Source organism: Nomia melanderi, chromosome 8 (assembly GCF_051020985.1).
Source record: "Nomia melanderi isolate GNS246 chromosome 8, iyNomMela1, whole genome shotgun sequence".
Taxonomy (NCBI): Eukaryota; Metazoa; Arthropoda; class Insecta; order Hymenoptera; family Halictidae; genus Nomia; species Nomia melanderi.
In genome coordinates this window covers 3,417,979-3,432,526 of record NC_135006.1, presented here as the reverse complement: position 1 = coordinate 3,432,526, position 14,548 = coordinate 3,417,979, and the positions used below count along the sequence as shown (strand labels likewise).

Here is a 14,548-nt window from a genome sequence, read left to right as displayed (position 1 = left end):
ATTCAACTCTTATTTCAAATCAAATATTTTCATGGTTAACTGATTGCAATGTAATTATACGACTGTTGTACATTCATAATACAGTTTCTTTTAGAATATACAATAGATAGAATATAGCTCAACACATCAATTGCCACGAATACCTTCAGAGTCTTATATATCGCTCACTCTTTTGTAGTAAAGATAAAAGGGAAGACTTACTTATTATTTGATATCGCAATATTTACATCACACTGTTATCTAGTTATTTACGCTATTAAACAATTTCATTCGATAGTAGTTATCTGACAAGTTATAATTGTTTTCAAGTAATTCGGAAGCTCCGGTCATCAGTGACAACCGAACACCTTTGCAACGGGCAACGTGATTGTATGTTAATTAAAATTCTTTGGCAGAATACCATAGAAAAATAAGTTTTCTATACGCATTTAACTCAGCTACAGACTTTTGGAAATTATATGCCCGCATGCAGCTAAACGTTTTGTTCGGCTATTGTAAATCACGAAAGTGTTAAGATGCACTCACATTGAAGTAAAACAATGACATACTTGGTTACTAACAATTGCCATAATTTCGTTAAAAAAGTCGTACAACATAGTTTAAGGAGTCATTGGAAAGGAAAAACTTCGGCCTACAAGATTGTTATGAACACAATCAAAAAAATTGCTTTTCAGTATTTTTCAGACATTTAAATTAAGAAAATATTGCGAGGAAAAGTACCCGTATCTTTTCCTTTGAAACATGATGCGCATATCTTCTTAAAAGAAGGTACTCAATAACACTAAAGTAGAGAGTGTACGTTTTAAAATGAGCCCAGGTGGAATGTTATTCAATTTTTTTTATGAAGTTACAACAATTTCAAAAATAGATCATTTTTCATGGATCGTTTAAATACTTTTGATCAGCTGCGTACATAGCGCACGTTTCAATAAATATGAAACAGTACTATGTTTAGCAGACCATTTCATTCTGCGCAAGTGATACAAGTAATTTGGTCTACAAATATGTATTTCTACAAAATAATTCAAAATTATTGTATCATCCTATAAATAACGCGGTTTTTTAAGACTTCAGTATTAAACGTTAAAGTAGGTTCAGTATTAAGATTATTAGTATTTTAGGTTAAAAAAGGTTTTGTTTATCTTTACTTCTAAAAATAAAAGAAATATAAAAAACAGCGTTTTTTTTATGGTGTATTTTACCATTGTGTCAATTTTGCCCACGGAAAACTCCTTCAGTTGCAAAAATAACGGACTGTTGTGGATTAAATAATGAAATAACTATATTTTGTCCTTAACATTATAATTAACCTTCTTTGCAAATTATCAGTTTTTCGAATAATTACTAAAGTAATTACATAGGTTAAAGATAAATAAGGATATAATCCTTCGTGAATTCTTGTTTCCTAATTTGTTAAATATTCTCCAATATTATTTACGACCTGTTTTTAATACTATGACAATATTTTAAATCTACATTTGAAAAAATCAATGGTGTCGAAGTGATTCTGAAGCTACTTCTCGAGGGCAACGGGAAAAGTGGTGATCCTCTGAGGTTGGGTTCGGCGAGTGCAGAAGAACCGTTTTTGTTAGATTTGCTATATGAACGCACACGTTATTGGAGATATTAGTTTTGTTTATTTAAACTCTATAATTCTTAAACGAATACTTTATTAACACGTTTGCCAACAGCGTTTGTTTCAGTAGCAATCACCATACTTACAATATTTGATTAAATCCAGCAAATCGTCTTTATAAAATGCGAATAAAATTGAAGAAAAAAGTCGCATCAACTACCTATATCTTATACCATGTGCGACAATTTAACATACAAACATGCGTGAAAGTAATTTACTTTTCTTTACGGAAGGTACAAAGTATTTGGGCATCACAAGTATGTGACGCTGGTTACGAACGTGTTAACAGTATCGTAAAGTGAAAATTTGCAGGACGATACTCAGAGAAAAGTAAATGCCATTTTGTGGTATGTTATACGTCGGCAACATGTAATTCTCCAGAAAAAAAACACCGAAAAATTATTATTGCGTGAATTAGTATATAGTGTGTGTAGCAAACAACTAATTTCCTTGGTCTCAACTGCGTAGGTAATGAATAAAGGTGAAAAAAACTTCTATCGGATAATTATTGTGTACCTCTAATGATAGTTTAATCCCTTTCAAGCGAAATAAAAAAACCTTACTTAACTGAAAACATTGGATATTGCCAATTGGAGTATTTTGCCGCTAGGGGGAAATTTGCAACATTATTTGTCTATCGATATCTGTGCTAATAACGATTTCTTGTTTACATTACAGCACTTGCATACCTATACGTATTTATATTTCAATTGGCCATTTATAAAATGGTACATTCATAAAATATCGTCAATGCACAACACCTCGGTCTCATTTTATGCGGAACTTTGTTTATGCGATTCTCAGTTACATTGTTTCTCCGCACTGTTTATTCACAGTTACATGGTTCTTTTCATTTCCATTCTTCGAGTATTTGATACAATTTGAGAAATTGCATAGATTGCTACAAAGGGTTGGTAACCCATTGCCCTTTGATTTCTTCAACAGATACACTCATTGGAGTTACTTTGCTGTTAATAATTTACTATAAAAAGAAAGGTTTATGCTCGTTTGATGACTACGTTTACTTTAAAGTATAATGATTGGTCACAGAAAAATAATGTTTAAAATAAGAATAAAAATAATCTTTTCTTTAAAAAGAATTGAATAACATTTGTATCTCTGAAATTTCGTTTAAAATCTTCACCACGAGACCGGCACGATATTATGTGGCAAAGAGTTAAAAGAGAAAATAAAACCAACCTCATTGCAATTCACACCAAATAGCAAAACAGAAGATAGTCCGAGCGATGATGATCACTAAGAGACTAGTAAAAACAAAATGAATTCACTTTGTGACAGAAAGCGGTAATGAATAAAGCGTTGACTTCTTAAAAAAAAGTGTAAGTTCCTTCGTGTTTCTTAATATGAATTTTTTTTACATGATTTCTGTTTACATATAGTTGTTCATAATAGAAGGGGTTGTATTATGACAGTAATAACTTTTTATACGTACAGCTATTTTTATAAATTTCTTGGTCACCTTCACTTTTAACTGATATGCCACTTTTTTTCTTTATATGATAAAGAATATCTAAACGATTTCAACGATACCTAATTCAAAGTCACTCAACAATAACTATCAGAACAAACAATACATTTTTTATTGTAATTAATATGTATAGTTTTATAATACAGTGTTTGTGTTTTTACCAAATTTTACTGAATATTACTGAGTATGACAGTATTTTACTGAGTAAACACTTCTTAGAGTAAACGACTTTATCAATTTCAGATGCAATTTGCTAGTTAAAATAAAAACTGTACTATAATAAATAGATAAATATTTATTTCTATCATAATAAGTATAATAAAAATCTTTCTGTACGTAACACATTATGTTCTAACATTGTTCCATATATTTCTTGTACAGTATTAACCATCCAACTGTCATCCAGTACCGACCAACTGACTGTCGATTAGCAGAGTACAAATCTTTCTGTCTATAAATTCAATCTATCGAAAAATGAAAGGAAGCTAGCTATTAATGCAGAAATTAAGCAATATATAATTTGGAATAAGTAATTAAATGAAAATTGTGTGAATGTATCGAATATGAAAGTTAGGGGGTCGTCAGATGCACAGATCAAGAAAATATTAGATAATTTTTCATTTCTTGTAATGCCTATAAAAATTAAAATGCAATAATAATCTTTTATCATAGCAGTTAAATGTCCATTTATTAACATTGTTAATCATTTCTAGTCCGTATTAGACGACAATTTTTTGTGTCTTACATATTACGATCTTGTTACTTTTACGAATTATCATCCTTTATCATTAAACTTCATAAAAATAATTTTTTTGCTGTTATTAAGTTTTATTTATACAGCAAGCATGTTATTGAATTTATGATTTAACGGCTTTAGTTGAAAATTTAATAAATACACTTAAAGCGATTGGTACTGCACGACTCTTCGCTAGTTATTATACTGTTCATATAGTTCACAACTGTAATCGATGAGCTAAATTACATTATGTTACATGTCATGCCGTAAACTGTCATTATATTAGTTAGAATTTTCCAAATGGGTTAAATTGGTATCACCTTAAAACAGTAAAAACAGAAAGAATTCGATCGCTGGAGTTCTATGTTCAAAAGAAAAGTAAACGACTACAGTGTTTTAAGGATAAGTGAGTGTAACTTTCGACAAAGAAGTTTTATCGTGTGAAATTGCGCATCCGAAGCAAATTAAAGAAAGAAGGGTAACCAGCGGTAACCCCTATCCATTAGGTCTACGCGAAGGGAGTAGTACGGTTAAGCACGTGCGATAAATTACGTCGCTGCGGAAGCTTACTTTACACTAAATCGAATCAAGACGTTCGCTCGAAAATTTGGTACGTTTAGCGGTCGACAAATTCACTTCTAAATACATTTGTAATCGACACGGGTCGGATGAAAAGTACGTATCATAGTCTGAATTTAATTACTTATGCAGGTACATAAGTATTATGCATTTTATGTCGTGATAATAATTTCTTTGAATTTTTTAGTAAGTTTACTTATTACGTACTTCATATAAGTTAATAAAGTCATTTAATTATTGAATACATTCTGTTAATAGAATATACAATTTACAGAAAAGGCATCCACAAATTAGGTTTTTAAGAGTCTTGTTTACTCGTTAGCACGGTCATTTGTTCAAAAATAATTATTTTTCCAATAACACATGATAGATACGAATTATGGTAGAAATATCTATTTCTAGAAAATAAGAAATTGTATTTTTGACCATCCGTGATACATTCGAATACATTCATTTTATTGGCTTTAAAGTCAAAATTGAAAATCTAAATTGACGAATTATTCAAATTCAAATTCTATATGATTAAATCAATTTTTATAGTAAGCGACGAAACCACAAACTTAGAAATACATGTCTGCAAGATTTCCCAGATATTTGAAGGCCAATGATATGAACGTGCTCTGATACTGAACAATTGAAAAACCGTAATAATATTCTATAAATACCTATACGAGTACTTACATTTTACGTAATAAAAAACTAAGTACCTGTAGGTGTGGTGGCGCCATCGATTGATAAGAATCGTGAATTAGTTAAATCGCAGCACAGACTATTTTATCCTGAAGTCACTATCTGTAATTTGTCATACTTTCATGTTCTGATTAATTTAATATTACACCGGTAGCTCCATTTTGCATACTAAAAATGTTTGCTATAAGGATTTTTGGCAAATCTAAGGTTAAGAAATAATATTTTTCGAAAAAGCTATTTACTATTATGGTACCATTTCCTGCAATGCCGACACAATATAAAATCACCAACGAGATATCTTATTGATGGTTGTAACCTTATTTTACTCTGTGTTAATAATATAGCGAATGACACTATAATGGTAAAACACCTTTTCCAAAATATGGGCTACTAATTTTCGAATTGTCAAAAATCGCTCTCGTAACTATCATTTCTTTATAAAATGCAGTTGTTTTCGAAATTTCAACTCCATTATATTTGACACGTTTTTGGTACTTTTGTCCACATCAATTTTGATTCCGTATGACTAAATTGAATTTGAACATATATAGTCTTGTCACTAATTATATATTGTGGTCCGGTTTCTTTAATTTGTTACTTTACTAACCGTGGTTTTAGTTATCGATAGTAGGTCTAGAATTAGTTCTATATTATCGATACCACGAGTAAAGTCTTGAAAACACAAGTTACCAACGAAAGACAAAATAGACTTGGGATTGACGCAAATACATAAAAAAATGTTTTTTTCTTTTTGTTTTATCTACATATATTAAATTTGCCAATCTCAATATTAGATTTGTCAATCTAATATTACCAATCTCTCTTATCGTTCTCAAGGTAATTCACGGGAAAGAAAAATTTACATTTTTTTCAAGGAGTAGTTCCACTCCACCAAAGGAAAATTCGACGCGAAAAAGAAATTGCAATGTATTAGGTTTGATTTACTCTACTTACACACAAGGTTTCATAATTTTTCGAATTTCCGGATTTGATAACTTCCCTTGTAAATAAAAATACTTATAGTAAGTATTTTTATTGCTACAAACCGTGTATTGTTATAAGTCTGAATTAATCCGTATCCATTATACAGTAGTGCCGCGGTCCAAAACTTTATAATGTAGAATTTTTAAGAACCTGGCTCTAGGCACTACATATTCTATAAATAATTAAAATTATGCAATAACTTTTACTTTTGCGATATAAGATTCAGTCCACTTGTGTTCAGAGCGATTCAGACGAATTTGTAATAAACGTTTTACGAGAGAGCTTTGCGGTATGCAATCTTTTACTATCATTTCGCTGCCCATTAAAAATTTAACGTTGCTTGAGTGTTGAGAAAGGCTGGTCGTAATAGTAACAGTTGTTGTTCAAGCACGTTCTGTCAACTTCATCCACGTATTGCTTCAAAGTATTCTCTGCGTGAACGCTGCTCGGCTATGTTAGAAACATACGTCTGAAAGGAAACAGAATGCTAGATATAAATACTCCCATCTTATTAATCATAAGGATGTTTGTCTGAAATTATACGTTATGTGTCTGAACGGATAGCATAAATGCTCTCGTTGCGTTCAGCTCCTTATCTATTGTACCTTGCATCCAACAACAATTCCGCGAGAAAATATCTACTCTATCGAAGCCTGGAATTAGATTTCCTCTTAAATGTTTAGTTGTTAAGATTTTTTAATTTTAATCTTACCTTTGACATTCGAATAAAAAAGAAAATATACCTGCCCTTTCTGTGAGAGTACGTATACTGTTTCTTTGAATGAATTTCGGTTTTTGATTTATTTACGTATTATACGCCATTTAAAAAAAAATTATGTATTAGTAATTCTAATAAAGTACAAATACTGTAAAAATACAAACACACTCAGACCCCAATTAAAGTAACAATATAAAAAAATATGGGTTTTTAAATTTTTTAACTGGTTGGTCCCTTTCGAGAAATTGGAAAAAATATATTAACATTTATAACAAAATACAACTGCTATAAATATGTAAAAGTGGTAATTTCATAATTTCAATAAAAAATCAGCATTTATAAACTTTTTGAATTTTTTAAAAATCGAATTGTAATCGAAAATTTTGAAGAATTTCATAGGTATGTATCTTCATATATAGAATAACTAATTTTTTCTTCATTTTTTGGCATCCCAAACAAAAAAGATTGATGCTACACCAGAAATTGTTTTTCATCCTGTCACTGCCTTAATAGGGGAGTGGCAATTTGAACCTTGATAAAAGGATTTTCTTTGAGAGGTCTAAGAAATGGTATGTGTACGAATCCATTCAGTTTAGAGGTACTTTTACCGTCCTTATCTTATATACACCCTACCCCTTGGTTTATAACAACGTGTCAGACACGTGGTGAAGATTTTCAACATGATTTAACAAACATAAATATTACTCGATTCATTCGAATTCAAAGTAAATATTACTCTCTTGTAATCGATTATTATACTTAAGAGCAAACATAGATATAGAATATGCCTACAATTTTTCTCTCTTTCCAATTATAAATAACAAAGTGGTTGTATAAATCAGAATTGAGAAAGAAATTATAAGGCAAGGGGTTACAAAGTATCCCTAAAGTTGGTGCATTTTGGTTGCTGTTTCTTTTTTGAGCATTGCGTAAATACGTTTAAATGTTTATAATGTTACGACCTTACGAGTAGCCTATATCATTGTGTTCAGAAAGGCAAATTCTTTTATGAAAAATGCTTGATAATCTTTTGTAAAATTATCCGAGATCGATTTTCCTGAAACTATGCATATTGGCACTTTGAGTCTATCATTGATTCCGTACAAACACTTTTTCCCTGGACTTCAAGATTATGTAAAGCACGTATTTTAAGATTTTCTGAGTTGTAACTATCAACCCTCCCATTGATACGCAGAATCGAAGGACTAAAAGAAACAAATATTTTTTGGACCGAAGCCTAGAACTGTGACGGAGAAATCAAGTATTAACAACATGTGTGATATTTTTATATCGGACCAGGGATTTTCTTGTCCAAGCCGGGAAATCGTCGTGGTGGAGTTCTGATAATGGTTCAAAGTTATATTTCAACTATTTCTTGTATTATATTGGGACGATTTAAGTTATTTAATATTGCGGAAGGCTCCGTTAAAAAAATTAAAAACTTTTCACCATTACACTGTTCAACGCGATTTTAGTTTTATAATAGCTACTAGGTGATCCTTATAGAGTTTTTTGCCCTAAATACGAATCCGAAATTCAAATTGCTGGGTTACCTCTAGTTCTCGAAAAACATGAAAACCTCCAAGAAAACCTTCTTTCTTACTTTTTTCTTACATTTATCCTTATAGTACCGAACATATTGAATATATCATTGTCAGTAGAAAGAAGTTATTTTTAGTGAAATGTACCGACAACGGTATATCGCTATGTATAAAATGGTGTCTAACTATTAGAGATTTTTGTCTAATATTGAAATATGTACATTTGACATTAATTTATTCTCCCTTCATTTCATAATATGTACCTTTTTATATTTGGGAAATTAAGTGTTGCTAACAACGATATATAATATTAACTCTGAATAGGTTAAAATAAAATTTATCTGTTTCAAAACATTTATTTCTCTTGATATAATTTATTAAATAATCATTCAGTTAGAACAATTAAATAAAGTTTATTTACGAAAATATTCGTTTCATCAAAAAATCCCTAACATAGTTGATAAATTTAAGCACGTAGTTCATATCGGAAAACAATCACTGTCTATACATGCTGAAAAAGGTCTGTGGTATCGTCGACCGTAACTACTGCGTACGATACTTCATTAATTTCTGATATCATGTGGTTTTGACAAACTTTCAATATACGTTGTAATAATTCGTTACAAATTATTTATGAAGTTTTTGAAACTTTGCATATTGGTAGCCCTTTGGGTCTAACAAATTATGCTATGCGTCGCTTAGAAATAGGATTGCTCTATTTCATATTAATCCTTTGATATCATCTGCGCGTTAGGGAAGAATAAACAGATTAGAATATAAAGATCTACGAAGATTTTTACTCTGGATAAGTATAGATAATCCTAATGAGGGTAGCTGCAACTTTTACATAAAAGAAAAATCCGTTGGCTATCTTCTGATGAAGTCCTGCAAGTGTTGAGGACAGTAGTCCGGCAGATTTGTAACGAACATTATATGGAAAGGACAAAAGGGATACTGTATAACATAATCTCCACCAGCCTTTACCATGCTATTAACTTTTACTGCTATTTTATTTGGCCACGAATCGCAAGCCAGAATTTTAGCAAATACATATTCTGGTGAAATTTTCCAGCTATTTTTTAAATCTTTTTCGTTCCATTTGAGGTTATCGTTATTTAGAAATAAATTTTGATTGCGAATTATACAGAATCTGATATTAGGATGAATCGTAGGTTCATGCTCCTTTTTTACATGTTATTATAGTACTTTCATATTAATATTATTTTGCATATCATTATTTTGAGTAAGAGTAATTAGCTGTATGGAAGTTAGAAAATTCATTTGCTATGAAAAATCGAAAGAAATTCGAAAATTCGTATACTTTTACGATATTACTGGAAATAGAACTTCAAAGAGATATGTACGAGGAGAAAGATTTGCGAAGTTGAAGGTAAACGTATTGTTTCGATTCGCACAGGACAGAAACGGTTAGAAAGGATCAATGGTATGGCAGATTTATCACATGGACGAAATTTCGTAACATTGATCGATGTTGAAACGAACATGAACATACACTGACCACAAAATCAAATGGTCTTTATTTCAAAGAATAATTTTTGTTCATTATTATTATTATTATTATTATTATTATATATATATATATATATATATATATATATTATATTTCCATATTTTAATTGAGAATTATTATGTTTATCTCAATTCTCCATTAAGATGTGATCTTTGTGCATTGATCGATCCTTTGTCAGTATCATCTCCATTGTAAGTATCGATTACACCTACATTTATATAACCTTTTTCTTTTCTAGATAAGTGTGAGTTAACAAATTTTTCCAACAATAAATTCTTCTCACAGGAAAGTAGTAGCTGCTGTTATTCGTAAAAGCTTTTGAGCTCTTTCCTCCCTCATCACTCAAGACGTAACACAGTAAAATTTCACCATAGTATCAGGAAAAGTTTCGTGTAAGTACAATAAAAAATAAGATACCTTTTCTCTTGCATTAGCTTCATATTCACAGAGCTTCCTACTGCGCAACAATTTGATAGGTTAAAACTGGTATATGCGTATAATTATGGTAAATGTAAGTTCTTCGAAAAATGATACTTCTTCTGTACAGAGAAAGTAACCCTTTGTAAAACTTTTTTTAACAATATTACGTTTCAAGCGAAAATCTAATAGCATATTTTGTAATTTGAAATTCTATAAGTATTTATTAATATAAATTAATTAAAAAATGATGACCACATCAGAACTTTAAATCAGCATGCTTTACAGAAAACATTGTGGAAATGTAGCATATTGTAGGAGAAAGAGAATTTTATTTGAAACAGTATAATTATTTCATGACAACTCACAATAAAACAATCCACAAATCAAACAACGCACACACTATTTATACACTCAGATGCACTTGTCTCACTCACACACTTTCTAGAACATTCTTTCATTACCATGCATTAACTTCACGTATATTTGGAATATTCTGGATTCATAAAAAATATTATTAACATAAAAATCAATATAGAGAAAATCAATTTAGTCTAGAATATTCCAATGCTTAGAACATTCATTCAAAACGCGCTCACACATACACAGTCGCGTTATTCATGTATTGAACATACAATAATTATTCACCAATATATCTATTCTCACACTCAAATACATCCATTCTCACAATATGAACATATACATTAAATTTAAATTTTAATCATTAACATTTTATAGAATATTAAAAAACAGTTACTCAATTGATATACCTGTAAGGGCACTTTTAAAAAGTCAGAATAGCAATGTATCACGTACGTATTTAACGACTATATATATTAATATCCTTCGTGATATGGAACATAGTAGATGTAATACAAAATTATAAATATCGTGAACACTATTCATAACAATTAAATATGTACGCGCATTGTAGGGTGTTTTGCGAAATCTAAAAAATTCATGAATCAAGATGTATTCGTAGGGAATATACCTTATCGTATTATTGTATGAATTGTATCGAATGTATGAATTTATTCTTAAAATTGAAATGTAAATTTTATTGTAGAATTCAATGCACCGTTTTCAAATGTAATTTGAACAAATACAAATTGAGTATAACATTGTACTTCTAAAACTGATAGGTAATTTTGATATAACAATAATAAATTTCCTTAATTTTTTATATAATTCTATGTTCTCAGTTTCGAAATAATGTCTTAAAAAGCTGTGAAAAAATACTTTCATGATTTTCTGCAAGGTAATTCTAGGAACATAGATCCGAGTATTAACGTCAAACTTATTCGCCCAAATAAGTCCAAAATGAAAAAAAAAGTCAAAATTAACGTGTTTCGTTTCATTGCTATCTATTATACGTTTGGAATATTAAAATGTTTTTCCTAAACATTTAGCTCTTCTAAAATTTTCTTTCCATTATGCATCGATATTCGTCTATTGGGGATGCTGCTTTATCAAGTGTCACTTATTTCCATTGTCACGTGAAATCTCCACGTACTACGAATAAAGTACATAAGCCACTTTATTTTTATTAATAAGTTCAACTTCAAGAATTACTGATAACATTAAACGTAACACAGAAATGATATTATTGTCGTAAGAACTTATCAAACTTTGAAACAGAAAAATCGCGTTGACGAAACGTTTGTGTTTATCCTGACGGCGATATGAATGCAATTTAATTGCATTATTTTCTGCTATACCGACAGTAGGTAAAGAGTTTATTTTCCGTACCGGAGCAGCAACGTCGCTAAACAGCCGGGCGCAGGAGCCAATGGTATGTGCGATCGTCCTACGGGTTGCCAGTTGACAGGAGTTCAGTTGGTGCCAGTCCCGAAACGCGTTCACGTCTGGATATCTTGCCGGGACTAGATCTTAAAAATGACAAGGAATATGTGCACCTGATAGAACAGTCCATTCGTTGGAAAATCGACACGGTCGAAACAGTACAGGGAACACGACACGATGAGTGACTGTCGGGGCGTCACGCGGTACGAACGGCTGGTTTGAACACCGGTCGTTGCTAGTCGCTCACTCGGGATCCCCGAATCGTGGCAGTCGGACGGTGTGATTGTTAATTCTCGTTTAAATAATATATTAACGAGCCGCTAGCTTTTCGGCCGGGGTAAATGTGGTGCGTCGGATGTTAAGCGGTTTTGATGGCACACCCGTGACCAATGCTCCTTCAGGATAAAGGTAAGCGAGATACAACTGTCAGCTGATACCGATTTGTCAGGCCTGTCGAAATTGATAGCGGGCATTGAGACATATTTAAGAATCCCCGCTGACCGCTCTGGGAATGGTGGTAGTCACGTTTAACGTTTAATCGGTTTTCGGCGTTTAAAGAAACCGCTTTACGTGATAGTACAAATAAATCGATAGCGGTAGACAGAAGTCGGCGGTTGATGCATTTTATTTATTAATATGAACAGAGGTATTCCATTTGATATATGACAGAGAGGAAACGACAATAAGGAATTAAGGAGCAATAGATTAATCCGTAGAATGAGTTTAAACATTTCAGAATTGATTTTGGAGAATTTGAAAGTATCGGGCTACAATAAATCTAACTACTTATTTATGAAAAAAAGATGTTGAAGATATTGAATAAAAAGGAAGAAAATAAGAATGGAAAGGAGATGTTGAGAATGTTAAGTGAAGAAGAGAACAGTTTAAAAATTCATCGAACACGCGTGCTTTCTGTTGCATCTGCTCATCTGTATTTCATCGATCTTAATTTCTTCCAACTTAAATATTTGCGACTAAATAATAGAAAAAATAAATAATTCAGTGTCAGTGTATTTTTAAGCGATAGCAAGCGTAGAATTATCGGTAATGGTGAGAAGCGAAACCTGAGCGAATTAATGCTCGACGATTATTCATAATCGACTTTCTTGAAAACAATGGCACCCAAGGAAAAAGTTTCTTTCTGAATTTTCCTTCACTTTTACGGGGAGAATAATGTTGACGAACTTTTCTGCTGTTCTTCTTAAGCGGTGTTATTAATAAATAAGTTTCATTTCACAATTTCGATGTATCTAAAATTGATTTGTTTGTAGAATGAATCGATAATACAGAAACTAATTTCGAGAACAACCATTAAGATGTGAAATGTAGAAAATAACGGCATTATAGCAATTTATCTATTTATTTTTCATTAATGCAATACTGTTTTCGAAATATTCGAGTTACAACTGATCCTACATACGAAGCATTTGCAGCATTCATCAATCGAACCTATTGGAGTATGAGTTTCCAGCAGTGCAATTAAATTCCTCAAAGGTATTAACTTAATGAATGTACGTTACCCCCAACAAGTTGAAACAAGACAGTTCTAAATGAATGAATCGATCTTTGGATGGATCCTGATAAGCTGAAAGTAAAATTATAAACCCGGTAGCGCGTTCCATCGTGCCCATGTTAATTAATTATATTCATCGTGAATGTTATCTTTAATATGAGTTAATCGAATTTCGTGATAATGAAATTTATACGAAATATATAGCGTTAAAGTAAAACAACGCAAGTGGAAATATTAATTAGTTTAAAGATGTGGAAGATGAACAAAATTGTATTAATTCTTGTTTTTAATACTAATTGTATTAAGCAATGAAAAGAATTTCTTTTTGTCCGACAAAAATATTCAGTCGAATTAGGATAACACCTGTAGATATTAGAAATAGTAGAATGATAAAATGCAATTGTCAGCTGATTTTATTTTAAATTATACTCATTAACGTTTTGGAGATTATAATACATATTGCTGTAACCTGAATAATCTAACACTATGCTATCTTCTTACACCTTAATTATATTATCCTTGGTACAGTTGCAAAACAGTTGTGGACAAAAATTAATCTTTATCAAGTGCACTGTGTATAACGATAATAAAAATTTAAAAATTTTTGGAACTCTGTTAATTTCGCACTATACAATAAAACAAATTTTATGATTCTATTAACGATGTTTGAAGTCACCTTTACTTTAGTGTGAAAGTAAAATATTTAAAAAATTTGTATTCTCGTTATAAGTAATACAGATTGAATCAGATATATTTTGGACGATGAATTTTTTCCCCAACAATCCTGCCGTACCGCAGAATATTTTTTAGAATATTTAATCAAACTTTTGAAAATATTTTTCTGTTCTTATATACATGTCTATCAAGTCCATGCCACATTTGGCACTTTGAACAAAATTAAATACTTAAAT

The 14,548-nt window shown here is 30.9% G+C and overlaps 1 protein-coding gene across 1 annotated transcript in view; it reads left to right on the top strand.

Moving 5' to 3' along the window:
• The first annotated feature begins 12,172 nt into the window (after positions 1-12,172).
• LOC116426672 (uncharacterized) overlaps positions 12,173-14,548 on the top strand; it is a 141,068-nt gene continuing 138,692 nt past the window's right edge. The window contains exon 1 of the mRNA XM_031975963.2: positions 12,173-12,532. The gene's annotated coding sequence lies outside the window, so the exon portion shown is untranslated. The remainder of the gene's footprint in view (positions 12,533-14,548) is intronic.